The sequence below is a fragment of the Cimex lectularius genome, unplaced genomic scaffold (assembly GCF_000648675.2).
Source record: "Cimex lectularius strain Harlan isolate CLEC.00 unplaced genomic scaffold, Clec_2.1 scaffold133, whole genome shotgun sequence".
Lineage (NCBI taxonomy): Eukaryota > Metazoa > Arthropoda > Insecta > Hemiptera > Cimicidae > Cimex > Cimex lectularius.
In genome coordinates this window covers 818,949-826,389 of record NW_019394230.1, presented here as the reverse complement: position 1 = coordinate 826,389, position 7,441 = coordinate 818,949, and positions in this window count along the sequence as shown.

The following is a 7,441-nucleotide window of genomic DNA, read 5'->3' as shown; positions in this document are numbered from 1 at the left end:
TTTTAAGTTAGTGTTATATGAACACTCTCGGGGTAAATTATCACTAAGATTGTTCTTGAAAGAATTGGGAATATATCAATTAAGAACAAGTATAAGAAGAAACCAAAAATATTTGGTTCGTCTCGCTGTGTCCGAACAATATCGCCTATAGATGGAATTGTTTTGCAGAAGAGATTTTCAACGAAATCTACCAAAATTAAGAAGGCTAACAGTTAAACTGACACAATCTATAAATTAAGGTTTTTAGCTGAGATAAAAAAGTCAGTGTCACGAGTGGATCGAAGTCACGATTGCTCAAGTGGTAGAGTAGCGGCTTATCTAGCCGAAGGTCGTGGGTTCGAATCCCGCTCCTGACACTGACTTTTCTATCTCAACTAAAAACCTTAATTAATTGAAAAATATCAATATGTCAAGCGAACCAAGAAAACTAGTGAATTTAATTTTCTTTATTCGATTTATTAAAAATGGGAAAACCGTTAGAATCTCTATTATTGACATTCGTATAAACTAGCGAGGATAGGATGACTAAAACAATTAAACTAAATATTTTAACAGGATTCAGACAAAGAAGCTGACAAAATGTATAAGTCAGCACATAATAAATACTATTATAAATACGTCGCTATAAATTAAAAAGAAGTTGCAAAAGAATATTTATGAATCCATCAGAAAGTAAACATTATCAAGACTACAGAGTCGAAATGTTCGTCTGAATTTGTACTGCGGCTTTGTACAGAGTCAATAATTGATTAATGCCGATGTACTGAATGCAGGTAGAGTAAATGAGAATAAAAGGATGGAAAAAACAGAAAGATTGATTGAAAGACAGAGACAACGAGAGGGACAAAGAGAGAGAGAGAGAGAGAGAGAGAGAGAGAGAGAGAGAGAGAGAGATTTGTATGACACATAAAGAATTTGTAGCAGAAAATGTTAAGGGTCCAAAAAATGAACAGACAAGTACATACATAGACTACATTGAGGAAAAAACAGTGGGTAGGGAAGGAGAAAGAAAGTAAGAGAGATAGATAGAGAGGGAGAGAGAGAGAGAGAGAGAGAGAATGAGTGAATGAGAGAGGATGGGAGAGAATTGTAATCAACACTGGACAATGCGAGAGAAAAAAGAATAGCAAAAAAAGGATTCAAAGATAGTGACATATGGAATTTGAAACGGTAGAAAATATTCAATGTAAAAAAATAGACAAAGAACAAGTATATAAAATATATGTTAAGCGAGAGAGAGAAAGAGAGAGAGAGTGAGAGAGTGAGTGAGAGAGAGTGAGGGAGAAGGAAAGAGAGAGAGTTGATAATGAGAGAAAAACAAAGGAATGGCAAATAAAAGATTCAAACATAGCGAAGAATGTGTAACAGTAGGAAATGTTAAGGGTCCAAAAAATTAACAGAGAAGTAGATAAATAGACAGATACATTGAGGAACAAAAACAGTGGATGGGGAAGGAGAAAGAAAGTAAGAGAGATAGATAGAAAGAATTAGAGAATGAGGAAGGATGAGAGAGTATTGTAATCAACACTGGACAATCCGAAAGGAAAAAGAATAGCCAAAAAAGTGAAATATAGAATTTGAAACGGAAGGAAATGTTAAAGGTAAAAAAAATAGACCAAGGGACAAGTATATAAAATACATGTTAAGCAAGAGAGAGAGAGAAACAGACAGACAGACAGAGAGAGAGAGAGGGAGAGGAGGGAGAAAGAGTTATAGAGATAAAGAAACGGGAATAGGTAAAGAAAAATACGAATGTACTGCAAGAACAAAAGGCAGCGAAATAAATGGACAGTTAAACAGAAAATCATTAAGTGTGTGCCATAGTAAAAAATTAAAGGGAGAATGAAAAAGAATTTGAAAATACTATATAAATTTAAGATTCTATATATAGAGATAGACTGAGATAGGGAGCCACACAAATAAAAACTAATAGTAAAATGTTATTGTGAGTTACTTTAATACATGTACAAAGCAATAAATAATTTATAATGCGAAACGGAGTGTGTTTGGGTATTTGATACTGTATAAAGCTTCGATAAAACGCGTATTTTTTATATTCCTGGTGATAGTTCAACATTTGTTGAAACTCATCTTCGCAGTATTATGATAATTAAAGTATTTTTGTATTTTCATTATTTCTTTGATGGCAGAATTATCCAGATTGCAATTCCTTGAAAAAGTTATTTTCGTCAACCTTATTTTCTTTTTAAATTAGTCCTAGACATTTAGTCTAGATGCGGTTCCATGCGACACACGCCTTTACAACCCTTGCCCCGTATTCAATGGGACTTTTACGATCTCCCGATTACCCAAGACGTAAAACCTAAGTCCACCGTCTCGGTCACGTAGCCTCCGTAAAATCCTGGATTAAGGGTTTATTCTTTTTATTTCTCGTCTTCCGAAACTCTCCGGGAAAAATCATAGGGGAGACGATAATAAGAAAACCGCCCCCGGTATCAGCCAACCCCACGTGGAAGCCGTATCCAGGGAAACGGATCCACACATGACACACGGCCAATCCCCATTTGACCCTCAGCCACGCCCCTGATGTCAGAACATGCGTCTCGCTACCCTGAAAAAAATCAGCATATACATGTAAATGAAATTCACGAGAAATAAAGACGTACGAACAGGGTGGTGAACCGGAAGGTTGGTCGTTTCTGATCATCTTGGCCGACCATTCTCGCTGTTTCTGCTTTCCAAAATTTCTCACCACAGTCAGAAAAAGAAATTAGACTTTATTATAACCAAAAATGGTCGAATGAAGAAAACTAGCGGTACATCTTCCTTGAAAGAGGTTAGTTATTTTTTTGAAGATTATGAGTTGCTGTACCTAGGTCACCTTAGTTTAGTTAGATCATATTGGTCTTTAATGATTCGGTGTTATGACTAGGTCTTGTTGACCCTCTCGAGAGACAAGCTAAAGGCAGAAAATGAAAACGGATAATAGGATGAGCTATGAATATAAATCTACGTTTTTTGTCGTAACAAGTCAAAGCGCAATGATGGCAAAATACAAATTTACAAAGTTTTACCAGTAAACCTTTGTAATCAAATAGTCACAAACTTTCATTAAAGTCTTGGGTTGAAAACGTTTTTTTCAAATTGAGCCGCAGCTGGTGTTCATTTAGTCAACGCACCATTGAACTTGGTGATGATTCCTTTTTAGGACTATAAGGCAGCATAGCATGTACCTCGAAGGTCCCTTTAAGGCAAATCAAACAATTTCGAATTTGTATAAATTTTTTTTAAGTTAGGCGGCAGTTATAGACCGGCAATGACACTGATTTATTTAAAATACGTTCTGGGCTGCGACAGGGTTGTATGCTGCGCAATTCTGTTCCCATTAGTTTTACATAATCTTTCAGTTTTTTAGTTCGGCAGAAAGATTTTCATACAGCGTAATCATAAAGTAAACGTAGGAAAATTTAGAGCCGTAGTATTCCGAGTGGAGGGCTACAGGAATAGAGAGTGTAAGTGAAAGAGAAAGAGAGAGAGAAAGAGAGACAGAGAGGATGAGTTAATGAGTTGTAATAAAGAATGAAGGAGAAAGTATAAGAATGTCTAAAATGGGGTTAAAATATAGAGAACATAAAATTTATGTAGGAGCGCGGGTTAAACAGAAGAGAGATTGATTGATTGATTAAAGGTTTTATTTAACGTCGCCAAACATTTGGACGCAAAACGTGGGATCTTTCTTCCACTTAACGTGAGGTTTACATTTAACATTGTACATACATAGCTCAAGTGGGAGAATAGCGGCGTATCTAGCCGAAGGTCATGGGTTCGAATCCCTTTCTTTAACCAAATAAATCGAATACTGAAAGTTTAACGTTATAGTTTTAAATAACTTCACTACTTTCGTGGTCCGCTTGACCAATCAATATCTTACAATTCATTAAGGTTTTTAGTTAAGATAAAAAAGTCAGTGTCACGAGCGGGATTCGAACCCACGACCTTCGATTAGATACGCCGCTGCTCTACCACTTGAGCTATCGTGATCTTGAAGCTGTTCATTTGTCGCCGAGAATCAAATAGATTACACGACATTTGAAAAATGGCAAAAAGGAGGGAATATTCAAAAGGTTGGGTTGAGATGGGAAGTTAGTGTCCGAAGTCACGATAGCTCAAGTGGTAGAGTAGCGGCGTATCAAGCCGAAGGTCGTGGGTTCGAATCCCGCTCGTGACACTGACTTTTTTATCTCATCTAAAATCCTGAATTAATTGAAAAATATTAATTGGTCAAGCGGACCACGAAAACTAGTGAATTGTACATACAATTTATGCGGACTCTTTTGGTTTTTACAACATAATTTATAATATAGATATATTAATATATCTATATTAATTATTAATATATCTATATTAATTATTAATATAGATCTATATTAATTATTAATAATCTATATTAATTATTAATATATATTCTATTTATTTTATATAAATAGAATAAAAGAAAAACAAAGTTTTACACATTTTATACTATGTTATATACACTAAATATTTCACAGTACAACAATTTTTGGTTTATAAATTCATAAGACGATATGTATTTATGTATGTAAGAAATCAATGAATAACAATCCAAAGAAAAGGAAAAAAAGACAAACCATAAAAATTTTATCAAAATTTTTTGAGTTAGGCATGACATTAAATTAAGTATCGAAAATTTTTTAAATATTCGCTATTATTATATTTATTTAGAGAACGCAAAAACGCAACATAAAACATAATATTAATTATTTTAAGATTCCATGTTTTTATGATGGGTTTAATTATTTTCCATCAAATGCTTTAGGTACTTTCTTTTGAATTACAAAAACTGCTCTCAGAGGAAATACTAAAGTGAGTGAGAGAGAGAGAGAGAGAGAGAGAGAGAGAGAGAGAGAAAGAGAGAGAGAGAAATTGAGGGAGTGAGAAGGAGTTGGGAAAGAGAATTAGATAGATAGATAAATAGACAAGTAAAACATGTTGATGATAGACAGGAACTGCATACAGTCATTACAAAAAAAAAATTTATTTAAAAATATGAAAAAGTAAAAACGCAATATAAAACATAATTCAATTAATTACGGTTTTACATTGAGATAAAAAAGTCAGTGTCACGAGCGGGATCAAGCCCAACGTCGTGGATTCGAATCCCACTTGTGACACTGACTTTTTTTTATCTCAACTTAAAACCTTAATTAATTGAATGTTATTAATTGGTCAAGCGAAAAATAGTGAACTTAATAAAACATAATATTAATTAATTTATGATTCTATGTTTTTATGATGGGTTTAATTATTTTCCATCAGATGTTTTAGGTATTTCCTTTTGATAGTTCAAAAACTGCTCTCATAGGAAGTTAGAGTGAGTGAGAGAGAGAGAGAGAGAAAGTGGTGGGTGGTGATTAAAAATTTACCACACATTATAAAATTTTAGTTTATCGAGAAAATCGTGAATCGCTCTTTCGCCCTCCTTGTGTTTATTTCATCACTTTTCTATATGTTTTTGTGTTTTCTTCCGAATAAAAGCTTCACAAAGCACTAACATTTCAAGCAACAGCGAATTAAATTTGTCAGAGTCACATAAAAACACTTTTCAAGGCATAAATTTCAATTTATTCTCTCTTTTAGAGAGACTATTATAAGTTGTTATATTTGGCCAGGTTCTATAAATAAAAAGAGACTTAAAAAACCCGAGAGGGTGAGAGCGCAGATGTTTATACAAAAGAAAAAAGTTGAAATATATGGAAAAACAGGGGACTAGATTGAAAAATCGATTCGTTCTCTTTTATAGAAGCCATTTTCTCAAAAGAAGCGAGGGACGCGATATGGGGATCCCTTTCTAAAATTTATGATCCGGCGGCGGAGAGGGTAATGACGTCTGAAAAAGGTGGACGCGATAAGGTAATGTCCTGGGCATTTTAGATACTTTAAAGGCTTAAAGGGTCTTCCAATATGAAACCGATACAGTCACTTATCACCCGGGAGACACTTCATTGAGCCCTTTCGCCTCCCAAATGTAAACTGTATTTTGAAAAATAAGGGCTTTCGCTCATCCGGTGATTAAAATTCTAAGGCTGCCGGCCCTTGAAGGCTTGAAAAGAGGATCGTTTACGTTACAAGTGTCCTCTCGATACCCGCCGAGTCAGCGTAATGGTGAAATCGTTCGTTTTATCTGCTGTAATATAATTCTGGGCCGATATCTTTCTGACTCTGTTTTAACATAGGAGCTGAACTGAAAATGGCAGCAGCAAATTAAAATCACATAAATTCAAACTAATATCAAATTTGTAAAAGATTTGCGAAGGTAGTAAAAAGGAGTAAAGCTTGGTAAATTAAGTAAAAGGTTACCTGGAGTTTTAGGGTTTTAAGTTAAGAATATAAATATGAACAAAACAGAATAAATTTTATTTTTTCATATATGTTACAACACGACAAAATAATAAATATTTACGCCCTTTACAGCATGGATTTTGTTCCTTCTGCAGTTGTTTTTATAAAAAGAGTATGAAATAATAGTTAATACAAAATAAATGAAATTTGTTAGATAGGCTAAGAAAAGATTATTTCGAAGTTTTTTTTTATTTTGAAAAATTAAATTCTTTCACTAGTTTCGTGCTCCGCTTGACCAATTAATATCTTTCAATTAATTAAGGTTTTTAGTTGAGATAAAAAAGTCAGTGTCACGAGCGGGATTCGAACCCACGTCCTTCGGCTAGATACGCCGCTGCTCTACCACTTGAGCTATCGTAACTGCGATCCACTCGGACACTCACTTCCCATCTCACCCCACCTTTTGTATTTTCCCTACTTTTTGCTTGCATCCCGCTCGTGAAACTGACTTTTTTATCTCAACCAAAAACCTTAATTAATTGAAAGATATCACTGGGTCAAGAGGACCCGAAACTAGTGAATTTAAAAGTTTAAATCAAGTATACCTTCACTAAAGCTCTCCGTGGCCATTTCATCTGTCGCCGAGAATCAAATAGATTACACGACATTTGAAAAATGGCAAAAAGGAGGGAAAATTGAAAAGGTGGGTTGAGATGGGAAGTTAGTGTCCGAGTGGATCGAGGCCACGACAGCTCAAGGGGTAGAGCAGCGGCGTATTTAGCGAAGATCGTGGGTTCGAATCCCGCTCGTGACACTTACTTTTTTATCTTAACTAAAAACCTTAATTAATTAAATTCTTTAATTAATTCCTAACTATACTAAGCATGCTGGATATATCTTATAATGGGCCTTACCTGTTTACTTACAGAAACTGCTTGCTCTATGCTTGTTGGTCAACTAAATGCAAAAACTGCACCTTCTCATGGATAGTGCATTACACCATAAAATGTAATACACTATTCGGTCGACATGTAACTTACAAAAGAACCGTCATTGTCTTACCGCCGAACGACAGTATTTCGTAATTAAATGGTAATTTAATATGTAGTGATTAGTGACC